Source organism: Mustela putorius, unplaced genomic scaffold (assembly GCF_011764305.1).
Source record: "Mustela putorius furo isolate JIRA1106 unplaced genomic scaffold, ASM1176430v1.1 tig00000430_pilon_pilon_pilon, whole genome shotgun sequence".
Classification (NCBI taxonomy): Eukaryota; Metazoa; Chordata; class Mammalia; order Carnivora; family Mustelidae; genus Mustela; species Mustela putorius.
In genome coordinates this window covers 8,343,949-8,364,071 of record NW_025421377.1, presented here as the reverse complement: position 1 = coordinate 8,364,071, position 20,123 = coordinate 8,343,949, and the positions used below count along the sequence as shown (strand labels likewise).

The 20,123-nt window shown below is 40.3% G+C and overlaps 1 non-coding gene across 1 annotated transcript; it reads left to right on the top strand.

Annotated features, from left to right (window-relative positions):
* Positions 1-18,398: 18,398 nt before the first annotated feature.
* LOC123392090 lies at positions 18,399-18,536 on the top strand. The gene has a single exon (XR_006606751.1). It is a non-coding gene; the product is annotated as a small nucleolar RNA SNORA8 (small nucleolar RNA).
* Positions 18,537-20,123: the final 1,587 nt, after the last annotated feature.

Here is a 20,123-nt window from a genome sequence, read left to right as displayed (position 1 = left end):
AAAGCAGCCTATATGGGCCAACAATCTAAAGTATCCTCTCAAGGGACTCTATCATAACACCCTGTCGTAAAGTTCTGCAGAGCCTTTTTCATTTTTTTTTTTTAAGATTTTATTTATTTATTTGAGAGAGAGAGAAACAGAGATAGTAAGAGCACTAGCAGGAAGGAGAGGGAGAAGCAGACTCCCCACTGAGCAGGGAGACTGAAGGGGGCTGGATCACAGGACCCCAGGATCATGACCCCAGAGGAAGGCAGACGCTTAACCAACTGAGCCACTCAAGCATGCTCTGCACGGCAATTTTCAGACATTTCTTGTTAAATTCATTTTTTTCTCTTTGTGTCTGTTCTCCCACCAGAATGTAAATGCTTCCAGAGCAGAGAACCGCTGAATCCTGTCCACTGCTCTAGTCCCAACATACAGAAAGTTTCAAAGAAATAACTTAGTAAGCTCTCAATAAACATGTGATGAATGGAAAGATGAACAAAAAAAAATCCCACATTCCTCCCAAAGCTCTCCCTTACCATCTAGCCAACAATATTTTTCCTTTATGACTTAATAGAATTAATTTGACTCTTACTGTCTTGTTAAATCTGTTATACTGATGCTTTAAATTAACATATTATTTAACTTCTCATGAGGTCATTATTATACCACAAACATTAAATATACACCTACTAGAGCTGAATGAAAAAAGGCAGGGAAAAAAATGCATTTATCAGAATACCAGTTAGGCCTTTTACCTGAGCATTCTATTTCAATAAGATCTTTGTATTTCTAGCTGTCACGATGAACAGGTACCTGAATCATTAAAAATAAAACTATATGTGATACACACTCCATAGTTCATCCAGGTGAGTCTTAGGTAAAGTAATGCAAAGCACAAAATGTTGCTGTTATTAAAGAAGTTAAACAGAAAATATCGTGCAGGGGTTTAATTTGATCTAAGGAAATTAGGTAACTGGGATAAGAGAGAAAACGCCATAAAGATCTAATGTAGCGTGAGAAATGATGGATTTTAGAATTTCTTTTCTTTTATTAAGAAAAGAACATCTCTAAATATATCATTATCTTTGTTTAAAAAGGTGTGGTGTGCTGGCTGCTGGTCATTAAAGGATGGGTGCTTTATTTCTTATTTTTTAGAGAGAGGGAGGTGCGCAGATGAAGAAGAGAGAGACTCTTAAGCAGGCTCCATGCCCAGTGCAGAGCCTAATGCAGGGCTTGATCTCACAACCCTGAGATTATCACCTGCGCCAAAACAAGAGTCAGATGCCTTACCAACTGAGGCACCTAGGTGCCCCATGGATGGGTGCTTTTAAAAGTAATAAATGTTGGGGTGTCTGGATGGTTCAGTTTATTGGGCATCCAACTGTTGATCTCAACTCAGGTCTTGATCTCAGGCTCTTGAGTTCAAGCCCCATGTCGGACTCCACTCTGGGCATGGAACCTACTTAAAAATGAAAAAAGTAATAAATATTTTAAGTCTTATCACTTTGACTTTGCTACTGAAACTATTTGCTGATAAGAGAAGGCCTTGTATTTTGTTAACTATAGCATTCAGAAAACTGACCTTGTTAATGAGTTGGCAAACTACCACCATTTACCACAGCATGTACCATACTCAAGTTCAAAGGAGGCTCTCTGAGAGTGGAAGCTACTCTTCCGTTTAGAATCAGAGAGTATCTGACAGACAAGAATCTCTAGTTGCCCACACAGTAACATGTGTGCATTGTAATAGCACTGTAGAAAAACTAAAAATTATGTGGGACTTCTCAGGTAGAGGTGACATCTGATCCTTGGACTTATGCCACAGCAGGCTCTTAATACAAAAGAAAACCTGCTGCAGTTTAATATCGGACCCAATGTACTTGATTGCCTACAAATAATTTAAGATGATTTAGAATTTTTAAGCCATCTCTGAAAAAAACTGTATTTTATGGGCCAGACGAATGATCATATGTCCAGGAAACGTTACCATTTTGAGGTAATTCTTTCCTGTTTTTTACTGCCATTTCTTTTAATGTAGTTCTGAAAGGTATTTTAATATATTAAATACTTACCTAACAACACCAATTACAACCATTAGAAACTAGTGTTTCGGGGCGCCTGGGTGGCTCAGTGGGTTAAAGCCTCTGCCTTCGGCTCGGGTCATGATCTCAGGGTCTTGGGATCGGGCCCCACATCGGGCTCTTTGCTCAGCGAGGAGCCTGTTCCCCACCCCCCCCCCCCGCCCTCTACCTGCCTCTCTGCCTACTTGTGAGCTGTCAAATAAATAAAAATAAAATCTTAAAATAGAAAAAAAGTGTTTCTCTTTTTTTTTTTTTTTGAGATTTTATTTATTTATTTGACAGACAGAGATCACAACCCACTGCGCCACCCAGGCGCCTGAAAATAGTGTTTCAAGGTTGCAATTGTCCTTATCCTGCCTCTCCTGTCCTACCTATGACACTCTCCTAGCACTCATGTTCTGATCATTCAAATTATTAAACTATTCAAGTGGTAAACCTACACCTGCCTTCAGATGCTGGGAAAAAGAAAACTCATCTATTGCATAGTTGAAGTTGAAGTTTTTACATTTTTAAAAAAGAGAAGATTAAAAGAAAAAATTATTAAAGGGACGTTAGAGGGACACCTGGCTGGCTCAATCCATAGAGCATGTGACTCTTGAGTTTGAGCCCCATGTTGGGTGCAGAGCTTACTTAAAAAAAAAAATGCAGGGTGCCTGGGTGGCTCAGTTGGTTGAGCAACTGCCTTCGGCTCAGGTCACGGTCCTGGAGTCCTGGGATCGAGTCCCGCATCGGGCTCCCAGCTCCATGGGGAGTCTGCTTCTCCCTCTGACCTTCTCGCCTCTCATGTTCTCTCTCACTGTCTCTCTCTCAAATAAATAAATAAATAAATCTTTTAAAAAAAAAAAAAAAGAAGAAGAAGACATTAGAGATTAGTTTGGTTTTGACCCAGATGAAATAAACCATTATTAGGCAGAAGGAACAGAGAAAAATAATCTCTGAAGGGAAAAAAAAGTGTGATTCAAAAATGAATTAAAAATATTTTTTAGGGACACCTGGGTGGCTCAGCTGGTTAAGTGGCTGCCTTCGGCTCAGGTCATGATCCCAGAGTCTTGGAATCGAGTCCCGCATCGGGCTCCTTGCTCAGCCAGAAGCCTGCTTCTCCCTCTGCCTCTGCCTACCACTCTGTCTGCTTGTGCTCACTCTCGCTCCTCTCTCTCTTTGACAAATAAATAAATAAAATCTTTAAAATATATATATATATTTTTTTTAAATCCTCCTTCCACAAATAAAACAAAAAAAACAGGTGTGCGCACACACATATATATACCCTTCAAGTCTGCTGTAATCGCCAATAAACTGAAGAGCGGTCTCCCCATCCTCACTCTGAAGTTGCTTTGGGAAAACATCCAGAGCCTGGTGTTAGATCCGGCACGGTGCCTGTGAACGGCTTCCCCGGCCCTGGCAAGACTTGCTGGACTGCACATAAAAGAACATTCTACCTCCAGCCAAGTGTCTGCAGAGTTGTTTCCTGTACAGCCCGACTTCACCTGCTCAGTGCTTCTCACTCCACTCTCTGGACCTGCCGTGCCTCTGAAAGTTCCCTCTGTGGATTGTTCTCTTGTAACTAAAATTACCTGCTCTCTCCCAGATCCCTCCCAGCCAGACCTCTCTGTCTCACTTTCTAGGTTGAACGCACTCTACTAATTGCATCCAGGGTAAACACTCTGCCCAACAAGGCTACAGACACCTCTTCCTCACAAACTTCTATAAATGGTAACCCTGTCCCCTCCCCCCACCAGGCCTATCCTGGCCTCCCAGATGAGACCCAGTCAATGGAAACTCAAGGGAAAAGGAAACTTGGGGTCTGTTTATCAAAAAAGGAAACAAATGGCATCCTGTTCTGCACCCTCTCCTAAAAACCTAATAACAATGTAGTCAGTTGGGTATTACTAGTTTTTTAATCTGGATATTAAAAATTAAGTACAAATACAAGTATAGGAAATAAACTAATTCACTCTAATACTCTGCTACAATAATCGTAGGCTTCTATTTCATTTTATTTTGTTATAAAAACAACAGAGCAACAACATTAAAGTTAATTCTAAAAAAGAAAGAGAGAAACCTCATAATTCCACAACCATAAAACACCAACTGCTGATCTGGAGATACTCCTTCTTCAACTCTTTACCATACACAAATTCATTTTTAGACCAGATCTTCCCAGAGCTTCATGGCTTTGTATATTTCTTTCCGTCTTTTCATCTGACAAATTCCTACTCTCCTTTCAAAACCCAGCAAATGATAACTTCCCAAAATATCCCCAGGGAGAGTAGCATTCTGTCCCCATCTCTGCTACAGCACTACCCCCCCCCCGGGGTAAATCTCCTCTGTTGTCGTAACTAGTCTTCAATAACTTGTATGCTCCATGGGAGTGGAGGCCGTTCCTGTTCACTCTTGGATCCCAGGACCTAACACCATCGAAGTCTAAGTGAAAAAAAGAAATGCAACAATTAAGATCCAGGTATACAATACAGTAATATGGGTTCTGTGTCCAATACCCATCTCTAGCAAGTCCTAGAAGGAGGAAGGAATCTGTTTGCATCATAATCTCTAGTAAGAGGTTACTGAAAAACTATAAAACGACTTCCAAAAGGCTTTCTCACCACGGTATGAAACAAGCCACGGGGTACTTAACTCCCATTACACACACACACACATACACACACACCACTGTGAGAGTGTGAAAGAGGCCTCTAGCATAGTGCAGAGGGCAGAACCCACTGGCATTCTTCTGTATTCAGAGAGAAAACCACACCCGTTGTGACAAATAACTCAGATGAATTATTAGGGCAGCAGCATGAGCTGCTGAGAAACAGCAACTGAGAAAAAACTAAATTTAGATGCCAAACCAAGTTCAAGTTATTAGCTCTATGATCTGATTTATCAATCAACAAAATATCATGGCATTCTGCTGGATGCTGGAAATACAGTAATGAAAGACAGGGTCCCCACTCACAGGACTGCCAGTCTGACTGAGGAAAGAGATAATAATCAGGCAATCAGAGCAGAGTATGGTTGGCACCATGGGAGGAAATACTTAGTGCTAAGAACGCACATTGGAAGGTCAAGGAAAGACTCCTGGAGGAAGCTAGGTCCCGAAAGATGTTAACAGAGAAAAGGGGTGGGTGAAAGGAAATATCTTTCTAGGCAGAGGGAATGGCAGGATAAAGGCCCAGAGGCATCTATATTATAGGAATCTTAATACCTAATCACTGTATAGAGCAATTTTGAAGATTAAATTGGATACTGATGTGGAAGGATAAATGACTTTGTGAATGGTACTTATTAGTAAGAATATAAAACTGAACGGTGAGTAAGAAAGCCTTATTAGCTCATGTGAAGCATACAACTTACTGAAGACTAGTGCCTTTGCACAGTCTTCCCTTTTGTTTTGGTTCTCATTTCTTCTTCTAATAAAGACACTAGTCTCTTGAATCAGGAACCCCTCTAAGAACCTCATTTTTGCTTTAATTACCCCTATAAGTCTCTATCTCCAAAGGCAGTAACGTTCTGAGGTTTTAGAGGTTAGGACTTCCACATATGAATTTGAGGAGGAAGCACTGCCCCACCAGCCAATGAGACTTTTTAGACATTTTCTCCTAATGATACTTCCCTCATAGAATTTAAATACCTGTATATATACTGTGCCCCTTTAGAGGGCCACAAACCATTGTTATACCTAAGATTTTAGTCCCCAGCCCCAAAGAAAACAATTTTTTGTCCCCCTGGAAGCAACATCACCCATGTTTTATTTTTTTGTTAACACTTTTCTGAATTTCATATTTTTTTTTTTACAAGGATTAGGTTATACTCGTTTAATCAGGAAAATAAGCAAAGTATTCTTTTAGATTTTATTTAAATTCAAGTTAGTTAACCTATAGTATTATTAGTTTCGGGGTTAGAACTTAGTGATTCATCGGTTGCATATAACACCCAGGGCTCATTACATCAAGCTTCCTCCTTAATGCCCTTCACCCAATTACCCATCCCCCCACCCCCATCCCTCCAAAAACCCTAGTTTGTTCCCTATAGTTAGGAGTCTCTTATGATTTACCTCTTTCTCTGGTTTTATCTTATTTTTCTTTCCCTTCCCCTATGTTTATCTGTTTTGTTTCTTAAATTCCACACATGAGTGAAATCATACGGCATTTGACTTTCTCTGACTGACTTACTTCACTTAGCATGAAACTCTCTAGCTTCATCCACACCCACATCCTTGCAAATGGCAAGATTTCATTCTTTCTAATGCTAAGTAATATTCCACTGTACATAGAAACCACATCTTCTTTATCCATTCATCTGTCAATGGACATCTGGGCTCTTTCCATAGTTTGGTCATTGTGGAGATTGTCACCATAAGCACTGGGGTGCAGGTGACCCCTCAAATCACTATGCTTGTATCCTTTTGATAAATACTTAGTAGTGCAATTGCTGGGTCATAGGGTAGTCCTATTTTTAACTTTTGAGGAAACTCCATACTGTTTTATTATTATTATTATTATTATTATTATTAATCATCTATTTGTTCTTCCTTCTCCCATGGGCCAGTGATCTTCTTGAAGATCTTGGTAATCTGATGCTGGCACAATAAATGCTGGCAGAATGGAACTAAACTCTAGAAAAATATTAAAGTATGGAAAACTGCTTAATAGTTGTTCCTAAGGGCTGCACTGAGAGGTCACACTGTGCACTCTCCTGTCCCCACCATACACCTCTCAAAAGAGCCTCATTTTGGTGAAATCAAGATAAATGAACAATGTCATTCGCTGGGAAAGAAGTCCCCAAAAGGCAGACCAAGAGAAGTGTGCGGGAGAAGGGTGAGCAATCCCAACACACGGGCTAATTGAGTATATACAAGTCTTAGGGTTTATCTCTTCAAAAGTACTAGATAGTTGGGGCACCTGGCTGGCTCAGTAGGTAGGCTCTTTGTCTCGGGGTTGTGAGCTCAAGAACCATGTTGGGTGCAGAGATTATTAAAATAAAATCTTAAAAAAAAAAAAAAAGAGTACTAGATGGTTAAAACATCACTTCCACTGCCCAGCCCCCAGCGGTAGAACCCTCAAAAGGATTTACTATGGCCTAAAGTTTGACTGCTTGCCAAAGAGTTACTTTAACGGCTAAAATCAAAACTGTAAGACGGAGAGTTGGCTCGTTTTTGTATACATTTTGATTTGGGGTTATAACAGTCACATCACAGCCACATGAAGATTCAGAAATTCAGCAAGGTGGCCTCAGGGGGAAAAGGGGGTCAGAAAGAAAGAAGGAGGGGGGAGAGAGGGAAGCACAGAGAGGCAGAAGGCAAAGAGCAAGTAGAAGAGATGGGAGAAGAAAATAACTGAAATGAGTCGTGTCATCAGGTCAGCTAGCCATCTAGTCCATGAGTGTGTGTGTACAGTGAGGGCTTGCAAAAGGAGATGGGCATCTGCCTTGGACCCAATTTCAATGCGTACTGAAAATCCAGTGCTTAAAGGTAAGCATTTTTCATTCTTTTTTTTTTTTTAAAGATGTATTTATTTATTTGAGAGAGAGATCCTGAGTGAGCAGTGGAGAGTGGCAAAGGTAGGGAGAGACATAGAATCTCCAGCAGGCTCCTGCTGAGCTAGGAGCCCAAGGGCTCGATCTAGCAATCCTGAGAAAATGATCTGAAATCATGAGCTTAAATGATTGAGCCACGCAGGTGTCCCTGAAGGTAAGCGTTTTTCAAATAGCAGAGCCCCTAAATGGAAGCCAATTCCTTCAGCTGGTGCTCAACAAAGGAAACAGGTAAACAACTGCCTGCTTTGAACCAATGAAAAACAGCGCTTGATCTCCAACATTGCACCTTCCTAAGTATTTGCAGGTAATAGCACCTGTGTTTGTTTAGCGCCTTTCCCACAAACTTTACTACCTAATCCAATAAAAGACAACACCACCATATGCAATATAAATGCCCGCTTTTGTAATGTGAGTATTAGAGAGAAGTAAAGCCACATTAATCAAGACAGGGCCGTACTGACATAAGAATAAACATATAGAACAATGGCATGAGATTGACAGTCCCGAAATAAACCCTCCCATTTACGGTCAATTGATTTTCAACCAGGGTGTCAAGACAATTCACTGAGGGAAAGAATAGTCTTTTCAACAAATAGTGCCAGACAACTGCACATCCACATGCAAAAGAATGAAGTCGAGGTCCTTCATTATATCACACGTAAAAGTTAATGGGAGTGGACCGAAGACCTAAAGGTAAAAGCTAAAATTATATAGTTCTTAGAAGAAAACCAAGAAACAAATCTTTCTGACCACAGTCAGGCAATGCTTTCATAACTGTGACATCAAAAACACAAATGACAAAATAAAAAGTAGATAAATTGAAATATACCACAATTTAAAACTTTTGTGCTTCAAAGGACAAGATCAGGAAAATGAGAAGACAACCTACAGCATGGAAGGAAATATTTGCAAATCATGCCAAAGGACTTATTTCTAGAATAAAGAACTCTTAAAAAATAATTTTTGAAAAACTAAACATAAAATTGCTAAACAATCTCAAGAGACATTTCTCCAAAGAAGATATACAAGTTACCCAGAGATGCTCAGCATCATTAACCATCAGGGAAACACAAATGAAAAGCACTGAGACACCACTTCATAGCCACTAAGATAGTCATAATTAAAAAGACCAATACTAATTAGCATTAACAAGGATGTAGGGAAATCAGAACCTTCATACACCACCAGGAAGAATGTAAAATGGTACAGCCACTATGGAAGGAAGTCAGGTAGTTCTTCAAGACATTAAACACAGTTAATCATATGGTCCAGGAACTGACTCTCGGAATAGCCCCAAGAGACAGAAAATATGCGCAACACAAACACTTGTACGCAACTGTTCACTGCATCATTATCTGTAATATCTAGAAAGTGGAAACAACCCAAATACCCATCAACTGGTAAATGGATAAATACAATGTGGTAACTCCCCCCCATGATGGAATAGTATTCAGCAATAAAACAGAATGGAGCACGGATTGTTGCTACAATATGGATAAACCTTGAAAATATCAGGCTAAGTGAAAGAAACCAGTAGTCACAAAAGACCACACACTGTATGATTCCACTTGTATAAAATGTCCAGAATAGGCAAATCCAGAGAGACAGACAGTAAACTGGTGGCTGCCAGGGGCTGCAGGGACAGAGTAACGAGGAGTGACTGGCAACGGTTTTTTTTTGGTGATGAGGATATTCTGGAATTAGTGGTAGTAGCTGCACAAGTCTGGACACACACTGAAAACCACTGAATTGTGCTCTTTAAAAGGGTGTCGGGGCGCCTGGGTGGCTCAGTCAGTTAAGTGTCTGACTCTTGGTTTTGATTCAGGTCATGATCTCAGGGTCATGAGACTGAGCCCCTTGTTGGGCCCCAAGCTGGACGTGGAGCCCGCTTAAGATTCTCCCTCCCTCTGCCCTTCTACCATCCTCATGCACTCTCTCTCTCTCTCTACCCTCTCCCCCAAAATTAAAAAAAAATAACATGGTGAATGTTATGGTATGTGAATTAAATCTTTAAAAGCTGGTGTGTTGTTTTTTTTTTAAGGGATAAAAGTAGAAATTACATGATGGAACATAAGCTAGTTTTCTTTTCTGCTCTTGCCTGTTCCCAGACATGAAGCAACACTGACATTAAAGCAAAAAGACTTCATTTCCATAAACCATCTTTCATTACTGTCAACAGCTTCAAACAAATTACCTTCAGGTTAAAAACTATGAGGGAATACAACTGTGCTGCACTATCAAATATAATGTATCCACTCATTTATTCAGTTCAGATGAACACCTTTAAGGTACACAAGACGGAAAGCCTTAAATAAAAATAATTTATGAGAGTGAAAGTACAAACAGAAGCATAATTTAGGGCGCCTGGGTGGCTCAGTGGGTTAAAGCCCCTGCCTTCAGCTCAGGTTATGATCTCAGGACCCTGGAATCGAGCCACACATAGGGCTCTCTGCTCAGCGGGGAGCCTGCTTTCCCCCACCCCCTGCCTGCCTCTTGGCCTACCTGTGATCTCTGACTGTCAAATAAATAAATAAAATCTTTAAAAAAAAAAAAAAAGGGAAGCATAATTTATATTTCTTATACTACATTCCTACGTTAGAGTTCATACTTTCTTTTTTTTCTTTTTTTTACGATTTTATTAATTTATTTTAGAGAGAGAGAACAAAAAGGGGAAGGAGCAGAGGCAGGGGGAGAAGTAGACTCCCTGCTGAGCAGGGACCCCCCCCCAATATGGGACTTGATCCCAGGACTCCACGATCATGACCCAGGCTGAAGGCACCCAGGAACCCCCAGAGTACATACTTAATCTGGATCTAATATATCTTAATTCTGAAACTTCTTTTTTTTTAAGATTTTATTGATTTATTTGACAGAGAGAGTCACAGCAAGAGAGGGAACACAAGCAGGGGGAGTGGAAGAGGGAAAGCAGGCTTCCCACTGAGTAGGCAGCCTGATGTGGGGCTCGATCTCAGTTCCCTGGGATCATGACCTGAGCCGAAGGCAGATGCTTGAAGACTGAGCCACGCAGGCACACCCTAATTCTAAAACTTTTTTAAGAATTAAAGAAATATATAAATGCAACCTGTACTAAGAGTAATTGTTACAGTCTCAACATATTAAGGTAGAGGAGAAAACAACTTAGATCATCTATTGAAAAGGTAAATATAGTTTTAGACAGAGAAGCAAAGGTAAATACAAGAAGAATGATCGGTCATTATTGTTACCAAGAAGCTCTGGTATTAGTCTGCTCATGAAGCAAGAAAGGGTCCATCTGAAAAGACACTGGTTACTGTGGGCACACAGCATGGATATCAGTATCTTTCTGCAAGGTATCAAGTTTTTCTTTTTCTGGGTTACCCTAAGTTTATCCTAGCACAAAAATTTTAGGAGAATACGGGTCTTACCAAAAGAAGTAACCTATTTGATTCTTAGAAGATGTCTGTTCAAACAGGATTATTATGCTAGCAATTTGAATTCAGATAATATTATGAAAGGACCCAACTTTTAAAGCCTTACAAGGTCTTTTTACAAGGTAATAACTGTCACACAGGCTGTGCCAGACATAGCACACCGCTTCTGTTAGCAGGGCATCTGCAGAGCAGCTGCCAAGCAAAAAAGACAGCTCTCTTCTCCTCAAGTACCCAAAGGTACAAATACAAACGTGTACACACACATACACTCTCTCTCTCTCTCTCTCTCTCTCTGTCTCTCTCTCTGGGCTGCTTCCCTCGGGATCTACCCAGCAAGCTCTGCTCTGCAACACAGGCTGGAAATGTCTGCAGGAGAGGTATGAGGACTAACGCTAAGAAGCACCAGACAGTGCCCCGGAAGTCCCGCGAAAGAACCAAGAACCGAAAGAACTGGGGAGAGGAAGATAGTAGGTTGGCTAGGCAGGTCTAGAAAGAATTCACAGGTGTTGTTGTTAGAGCTGTGAATGTGGGCAAGGAACTGGGGAGGGAGCAAAGAAGTGGAAGTGACTGCAGGCGAAGCAGAAAGGACTGAAGGCATGAAATCAAGAGGGAAGGACATGTGCACAGAGGGGACAGAAGTGCCTGGATGCAGAGAGTCAGGGGGAGGAGAGAGAGGTGGCTGCCGAGCTGGAAGGGAAATGGATTTTACCCAGAAAGCAGAGGGCCTTGGAGGCCAAGCCAAGAACTCTTTGCTAATTTTTGCTTCCTGTGTAGATTAAGGGAGTCACTGTCAGTTCCTGAACACCTGAATCTCAATGTCCTTATCTGCAAAATGAAAGTTTAGGATTAAAAAATAGCTATTAACTAATAATAGTTTCATAAGTTGCTTACCCCAAGCTGTATGCTGAGCTCATACACACATGCTCATGTTAATTAAGCCCCTTTGAGTCTCAACCTGCTATGACTACTTGAAAGAGTCTACGATTCTAAGCAATCCTAATTCGTCCTTTGATCCGGTCCATTCTTTTGGAGTAGGAGTAGAGAAGGACCAGAGACACAGCTGCCCTGCTGCTCCAGCGGTGTTCTGGCAGCTCCCTACTCAAGCTCCTTCTTGAGCAGGATAAAGGGTCCTCCCTCTCCTTTCTTCCTCCCATAATATAAAATTTCCCTGGTGGAAGATATCTGAGGGTAGTATAGCACAAAAGCTTAAGAGCACCTTAAAAGTAGGAGGTCTCTAGTGCAATACATTTTCCCCCTTGGTACTAATAAAGGAGGAAAGAGTCAGAGCTTCCCCCCACACTTCTGCCTGAATGACCTCACCAGCTAGCCTTCCTAAACGATCTTCCCCTTCCCAACCTCTAAACATAAATGTGCCCTGGGGCTCAGTCCATGGACCTACTCTCTCAAAACACTTTCTTCCTGGGGGTCTCATCTATTCTCATTTATATAGATATAAATTTTTAAAGATTTTATTAAGTCATCTACCAAATGTCAACACAGCAGCCACTGAAAACAATGTCTGTTAAAAGAACTGAGATCTTAAGGGAGCTGAGATACCGGAGAAGGGGCTGAAAGGCAAGAAGACTGTGGTCAGAGAGGGGAGCTCCGGTCCGTATATTTAGAGCAAGAAGTCCATAGCAAGCTGGTAGGTAGAGAGAGGTGTCCTACGAGCTCATAGCTCAATCCTGAATCCTGACTGCCTAAATACATTGTTTCTACCCTCTACATAGTGCAGAGATATTTCCAGATGTTCATGAACTAAGACCTGCTAAAGTCAGGGTCTGGAAGTTTCAATCTAGTAGGAATGGGAAAGTCCTTATTTATTTCTTCTCTTGTTGCAAGTATGGTGGGTGGTATGGAATTTATATTAAACTATTCTTAGCTCTAAGACAGATGCTAACACATTTGTTGTGGCTGAAGGAAGGAGTCCAAAAAACACTGCAAGACTCAATAACCTGAGGCTAGGTACAGAAATGGCTCACTGTCATATAATGAGACATTACTCAGCGCAATAAAACTCTGAAATATCCTCTGAAGAAATGCTTGTTTCCTTATTACCTTGAAGATACTGGCTCTCTAACCAATCAAATACAAATACTAAATTTGAGAAAAATATTTATAAATATAAATAAGATTGCATAAAACAAAGTCAGGGGTGCCTGGGTGGCTCTGTCAGTTAAGAAACAGATTCTTGGTTTCCACTCATGTCGCTATCACAGGGTCTTGAGACAGAGCCCCACGTCCGGCTCTGTGCTTAGCGCAGAGTCTTTTCTCTCCCTCTCCCTGTGCCCCTCCCCTGCTTTTCTGTTCGCTCAAATGCTCTTTCTTTCTAAAATAAATACATAATTTTTTTTAAAAGATTTTATTTATTTATTTGACAGAGAAAGACACGGTGAGAGAGGGAACACAGGCAGCAGAATGGGACAGGAAGAAGCAGGCTTCCTGTGAGCAGGGAGCCCAATGCGGGACTCAATCCCAGGACTCTGGTATCATGATCTGAGCTGAGAACAGACGATTAACGACTGAGCCAGTCAAACGCCTGTAAATACCTAAATCTTAAAAAAAATTTTAGTCATATGTATATGTATACATACATATTTATACATATAAATTTTGATATAAAATTATCCCAGCAAAGCAGCTTTATGATGTCATTATTTCACTAACTAAAAATGAAGATGTGACTGCATCTGAGAACAATTCTTGTTCTCTTATAAAAAATCAAAACTGCCCCCAAAAGTATCTGTGCTTGTTGAATCTATTTTTGTAATAGTGGCATCATGAAATTTATGCATTCTTAAGAACTGAGATGGAACCCTGGGCGTGGAAAGAAGATGTGATGAATAGTTCCTGCTTTGATGTCAACCTGTTTGCCAATGCTAACTGTACAGGAGACCGCACCTGGAGTTGATCAGGTGCACAAAAAGTGGGCTCTTGTATGCACCCATCTTATCAATTAAAAAAAGAACCACAGGGCACCTGGGTGGCTCAGTGGGTTGGAGCCTCTGCCTTCGGCTCGGGTCATGATCTCAGGGGTCCTGGGATCGAGTCCCACATCAGGCTCTCTGCTCAGCGGGGAGCCTGCTTCCTCCTCTCTCTGCCTGCCTCTCTGCCTACTTGTGATCTGTCTCTGTCAAAGAAATAAATAAAAATTAAAAATATATAAATAAATAAATAAAAAGAACCACAGAGGCTAGGTTTCCACCTTTCATCTTTGCACCTCTACAGAAAAACATCAGGAACCAAGGCTAATTCTAAACTTCCTCACTGTCTTTGAGAATTTGTTCTATTTTGTGTTGATTTTACTTACTAAAATTAAGAGATGAGGTATCATGTGCTGAAAACTCACATTATCCCCCATGCTACTTCTCCATCTATCACACTGTAAAGACAATTTCCTGAAAATATGTGCTGCATGTTTTTTGCTCACTTACTCAGTTTCACATAATCACTGTAGTCTTTGCCAGACCCTAAGAGCCAGTACTCTAAGTACATTGGTGTTTTCTTCCCATTATCCTAACTGTGGTTGGGTAGAATAGTAATGGCAATTTTCTTTATTATAACAATGAAAACTATAAGCACACTCCTGCAACTTCAATTTATAAACAGTGACAATTCAAGTCAAAAGGGCAAGTTTCTTCAGAAAGTTGGATACAGCAGTTGCAAAAAGAAGACTTAGAGAAAAACATCTTGTAGATGGAACTATAGTACATAACCCTGTCCCCAAAAGAAATAACCAGAAGGAAAGCTTATCTGGCTACTGATTGAACTAGTGGGTAGTATTTCTATCACCAACATGAGTTATGAGCATACCAAACAAGTGTACAATTAGCAAAATGTACAACTAACACAGAAGAAGATATCATGGGGAAAAGGGAGAATCCCACAGGTAAAATATTTGTGCTGAATCAAAGTAGACAGAGATATGGAAGAAAATGAGAAGTATTGGGGTTATTAGCAAAGTTTTGGGAAGCAACATGGAGAAAAAAAATACTTGAATTACCTAACTCAACTCCTGTGCATGTCAGATGGAGGGACTGTAAGCAGCCCTACATTTCTCAGGACTCACTCCTAGCTTTGCCCACTGGCTTCCCAGAAGAAGCAATTGTAAACTCTAAGGAAACACAGATCCAAACTGTGACTCAAAGACTTTGGTCATCTTGCCTTCTGGGAGCCTTCATTGAAAGTGGCAATATTACCATCTACTTCTATAGCTAGGTTTGTGCTGGCTGTTCGTTTTTTTTTTTTTTTTTAATCCCTTTTCCCCTTAATGTGTAACTGTTATAGTTAAGAAAACATGTGAACACTATCAAGAAAGTGAAAAGAAACTCACAGAATATGAAAAAACATGTGCAAATCCTGGACCTGATATGTGATTAATATCTAGAATATATAAAGAATTCCTACAACTCAACACCAAAAAAAAAAGGGAAACCACCCAATTCAAAATTGGGCAAAGGGGAGAGGATTCCGGGAGTTAAGCAGAATAGGAAGGACCAGGAATCTGTCTACCCCTCCAGAAAACAGCTCACTGGCAGAGCCTGTCTGATGCAATTATTTTGCAACTCTGGAGTCTGTTGAAGACTTGCGGCTCCCGGGGGTAAATGTGAACTACAAAATATAGTTAATTTTGGTCAATTTTAGATCTTAGCACAGTAGGACCTACCTATCCTCCACCCCCAGCCAGTGAGTTACAGGCAACTGTGCCTGCATGTGTTCCTAGAGCAGCCTGCACAACTGGGAGCTAGGGTGGGCAAAAAAGCCTCTTTCCAATAAATATTGAGATCTGTGCTCTGATTAATGATTGCTGCTTCTGACCACAGAAATGCAGACAAAGAGGCTGGCAGCCATTGTTGTGGCACCTCCCCCTAGTACAGCAAGCCTCTCAGGGGCTTGACTGAAGAGACTTCGAGGGGATTTAAAGGGCCAGTGTCTCCACCCCTCCCCAACTTCACTTTTCACTTGTCCCCTTCTCAAGAGCTAAACACTAAAGACTAAGACATTTAAAAACAACTGTGAGTTACTCCACACAATCCCTGGGCAGTAGCTCTTTCTGACCACAGGTCTGTCCCCATGCTTTAACAAAATCACCACTTTGAGGCGCCTGGGTGGCTCAGCCATTAAGCGGCTGCCTTTGGCGCAGGTCCTGATCCCAGGGTCCAGGGATTGAGCCCAGGCATCCCATCAGGCTCCCCGCTCAGCGGGAAGCCGGCTTTTCCCTCTCCCACTCCTCCTGCTTGTGTTCCCTCTCTCGCTGTATCTCTCACTGTTAAATAAATAAAATCTAAATAAAATAAAATAACCATTTTGCAAGAAAAACAAAACAAAACAACACATACACGGGAAAACTAGAAATGATCACACATGCCCAGGGAAAGACACAGAAAAGACCTTCAAGCTAATCCTCAGCACAGACACGGCCTACAACAATTTAAAAAATAATAATAATAATAATAATAACAAAAAAGAGTAAACACACTAGGTAAAGGAGATACTCTGATTTCCAGAATTGCCACATTATTAGATTAAAATGTCCAGTGTTCAAACAAACAAACAAAAATCACAAGTTATACAAAGGAACAGAAAAGCATGACATGTTCAAGGAAAAAACCAAATCAACAGACTGTCCCTGAAAAAAGACCTAATGGCAGACATATTAGACAAAGACAGTAAAGCAAGTGTCTTAGAGATGCTATAAGAACTACAGGTAGATGTGGAAAGAGTCAAGAAAATGATGTGTTAAGAAAATGGAAATATTGGGGTACCTGGGTGGCTTAGTGGGATGGGCCTCTGCCTTCTGCTTAGGTCATGATCCCAGAATCCTGGGATCCAGCCCCACATCGGGCTCTCTGCTCAGCAGGGAGCCTGCTTCCCTCTCTCTATCTGCCTGCCTCTCTACCTACTTGTGATCTCTGTCTGTCAAAAAAATAAAATAAAATCTTTAAAAAAAAAAAAAAAGAAAATGGAAATATTAAAGAAAGAAAATCTAAAAAGCAAAACAAATTCTAAGCTAAAAAGTACAATAACAGAATTGAAAAGTCACTAAGGTGTATTCAAAGACAGTTGTGAGGAAGTAGAAGAAAGAATCAGTGGATTTGAAGATAGGACAACAGAAATTATTATTGCTGAGAAACAGAAAAAAAGAGAGCTGAAAGGAAAGCAAACAAAGCTTAAGGGATGTGTGTGTATGTGACCATGGAAGAGAAGAACATATGCATCACGTGAGCCCCAGAAGGAGGAGACAGAAATAAGCAGGAAGGGGCACCTGGGTGGCTCAGTCATTGGGCATTTGTCTATGGCTCAGGTCATGATACCAGGGTCCTGGGAGGAATCCCCACATCAGGCTGCCTCCTCAGTGGGAAGCCTACTTCTCCCTCTCCCACTCTCACTGCTTGTGTTCCCTCTCTCTCTGTGTCTCTCTCTGCCAAATAAATAAAATCTTAAGGGGGAAAGAAAAAAGAAATGAACAGAAAGAATATTTGAATAATGGCTAAAACTTCCCAAATTCGATAAAAGATGAATATAAACACTTAAGAATTTCAATGAATTCCAAGTACTTTGAACACTCAAAGAGACCCACACCAAGACACATTATAATGAGACTTTCAAAAGATAAAGAGAAAATCTATAAAACAGCAAGAGAAGGGAATCACCACATACAAGGGAACCTCAATAAGAAAACCAGATATCTCAACAGGAACTTTGGAGGCAAGAAGACAGTGGACTAATATATTCAAAGCACTAAAAGAAAAAAACTGTCAACTAAGAATCCTATATCTGGCAAATCTGTCCTTCAGGGCGCCTGGGTGGCTCAGTGGGTTAAGCCGCTGCCTTCGGCTCAGGTCATGATCTCAGGGTCCTGGGATCGAGTCCCACATCGGGCTCTCTGCTCAGCAGGGAGCCTGCTTCCTCCTCTCTCTCTGCCTGCCTCTCTGCCTACTTGTGATCTCTCTCTGTCAAATAAATAAATAAAATCTTTAAAAAAAAAAAAAAAAAAAAATCTGTCCTTCAAAGGTGAGGGAGAAATTAAGACATTTCCAGATAAGAAAAAGTTGAGTGAGTTTGTGACTAGACACGGTCTGCAAGAAATGCTCAAGGGAATCCTACAGGTGAAATGAAAAGACATTACACATAACACAAAGCTGTATGGAAAAATAAAGATCGTGATAAAAATTAATATATGGGCAATTACAAAAGCTAGTATATAAATTGTAACAATGATTTGTACCTGTGTTCTTTGTTTTCCACATGATTTAAGCAACTAATACGTTTAAAGAATAAATATAATATTAACGTGAGAGCTGCTATTACTGTAACTTTGGTATGACTCCCAATCTTGTTTTCTACATAGCTTAGGAGACTAATGCATTTAAAAGGATTATTAGTTCCCACTGCATGGTATCTGCCCTCAGCAGCTCATTCCTGCTGGGTGTTCAAAGGACAGTGCAATAGAAACTCAGTATCTGGCATCGTTGGTTTTCTTGGCTTCGTGCATGTTAAACCTGGTATTTTTATTGAAACAGTATTCTTAACGGTTTTTCATACTACTCAGCTTGAGATAATTTTCAAGAGGAAGTAATGCTTCTCCTTTTCTAGGGTGTTTGAAATTGAGAACCAGACAGATCCACACTCAGACCCTAAACAGGGCCCTGAAGTAAAGACATTGGATCCCAAAGATTACAGGTGGGGAGTTCTTAAAGTATGTCCGTATTCAAATGGAGATGCAAGAAACCCAGCTGAAAGAACTCTAGAGTGACAGTGACAACTATGGATTGATCAAGTTCTTTTTAAAAGGGCTGTTTTGAAGATTATGATTCTAACTTTGGAGGAACTATGGTGATGAGCAGTGACTGGCAGTGGAAGTAATCACATGTAAAAACTCCTTAAATAAAAATTTATTGGCTTTAAAAAAAAAAGAGGATTATTAGTTTATGATTTGGGGCACACAATGTATAAAGATGTAATTTTGTGAAAACAACTAAAAGGGGTGGAAACAGAGCTGTAAAAAAACGTTTGGGGATGTTATTAAAGTTAAGATATAAAATCATGTTAGTGTATTATAACTTTAGAATATTAAATGTAATCCTAATAGTAATCACAAAGAAAGTAGCTATAGAGAAATGAGAAAGGAATTTAAACATTTTACAACCAAAAAATCAACTAAACACAAAAGAAGACAGTAATATAGGAAATGAGGGACAAAAAAGCTATCGGACATATAGAAATCAAATAGCAAAATGATCGAAGTCCCTCCTTATCAGTAATTACTTTAAACATAATTGGATTAAACTCCCTAATAAAAGACAGAGATTGGCACAGTGGGTAAAAACACATGACCCAACTATAAGCTGTCTGCAAAAGACTCACTTGAGCTCCAAAGACGCAAAGGTTAAAAGTGAAGAATGGAAGAAATATTCCATACAAAAAGTAACAAAAAGAGAGCAATGGTGGCTATACCAGTATTAAACACAAGAGACTTTAAAAAAATTTTTTAAAGATTCTTTTTTTTTTTTTTCTTTTTTAATTTGAGAGAGAGTGAAAGCATGAGAAGGGGGAGGTTCAGAGGGAGTAGACTCCCCACTGGGCAGGGAGCCCGATGCAGACCCAGGACTCCATGATCTTGATCTGAACAGAAAGCAGTCACTTAACCAACCAACTGAGCCACCCAGGTGCCCCAGACTTTTAATTTAAAAATATTACAAGAGACAAAGGAGGACATTAAACATTAATAAAATGTTCAATACAGCAAGAAAATATAACAATTATAAACACATATCTAATGACAGACCATCAAAATACGTAAAGCAAAAACTTCACATGGGACATTTTCCAGGACACACCATATGCTGGGTGACAAATTTAGTCTCAATAGATTAAAAAAGACAGATATCAGGGCTGCCTGATGGCTCAGTCAGTTAAGCATCTGCCTTCAGCTCAGATCATGATTGACATGATTCTGGGATCAAGTCCCACACCAGGCTCCCTGCTCTGGAGCCACTTCATTCTCTCAATCTCTCTCTCTCTCTCTCTCTCTAATAAATAAATAAATAAAATCTTTAGGGGAAAAAAAAAAGATGTCATACAAAGTACCTCCTCTGACCACAATGAGATG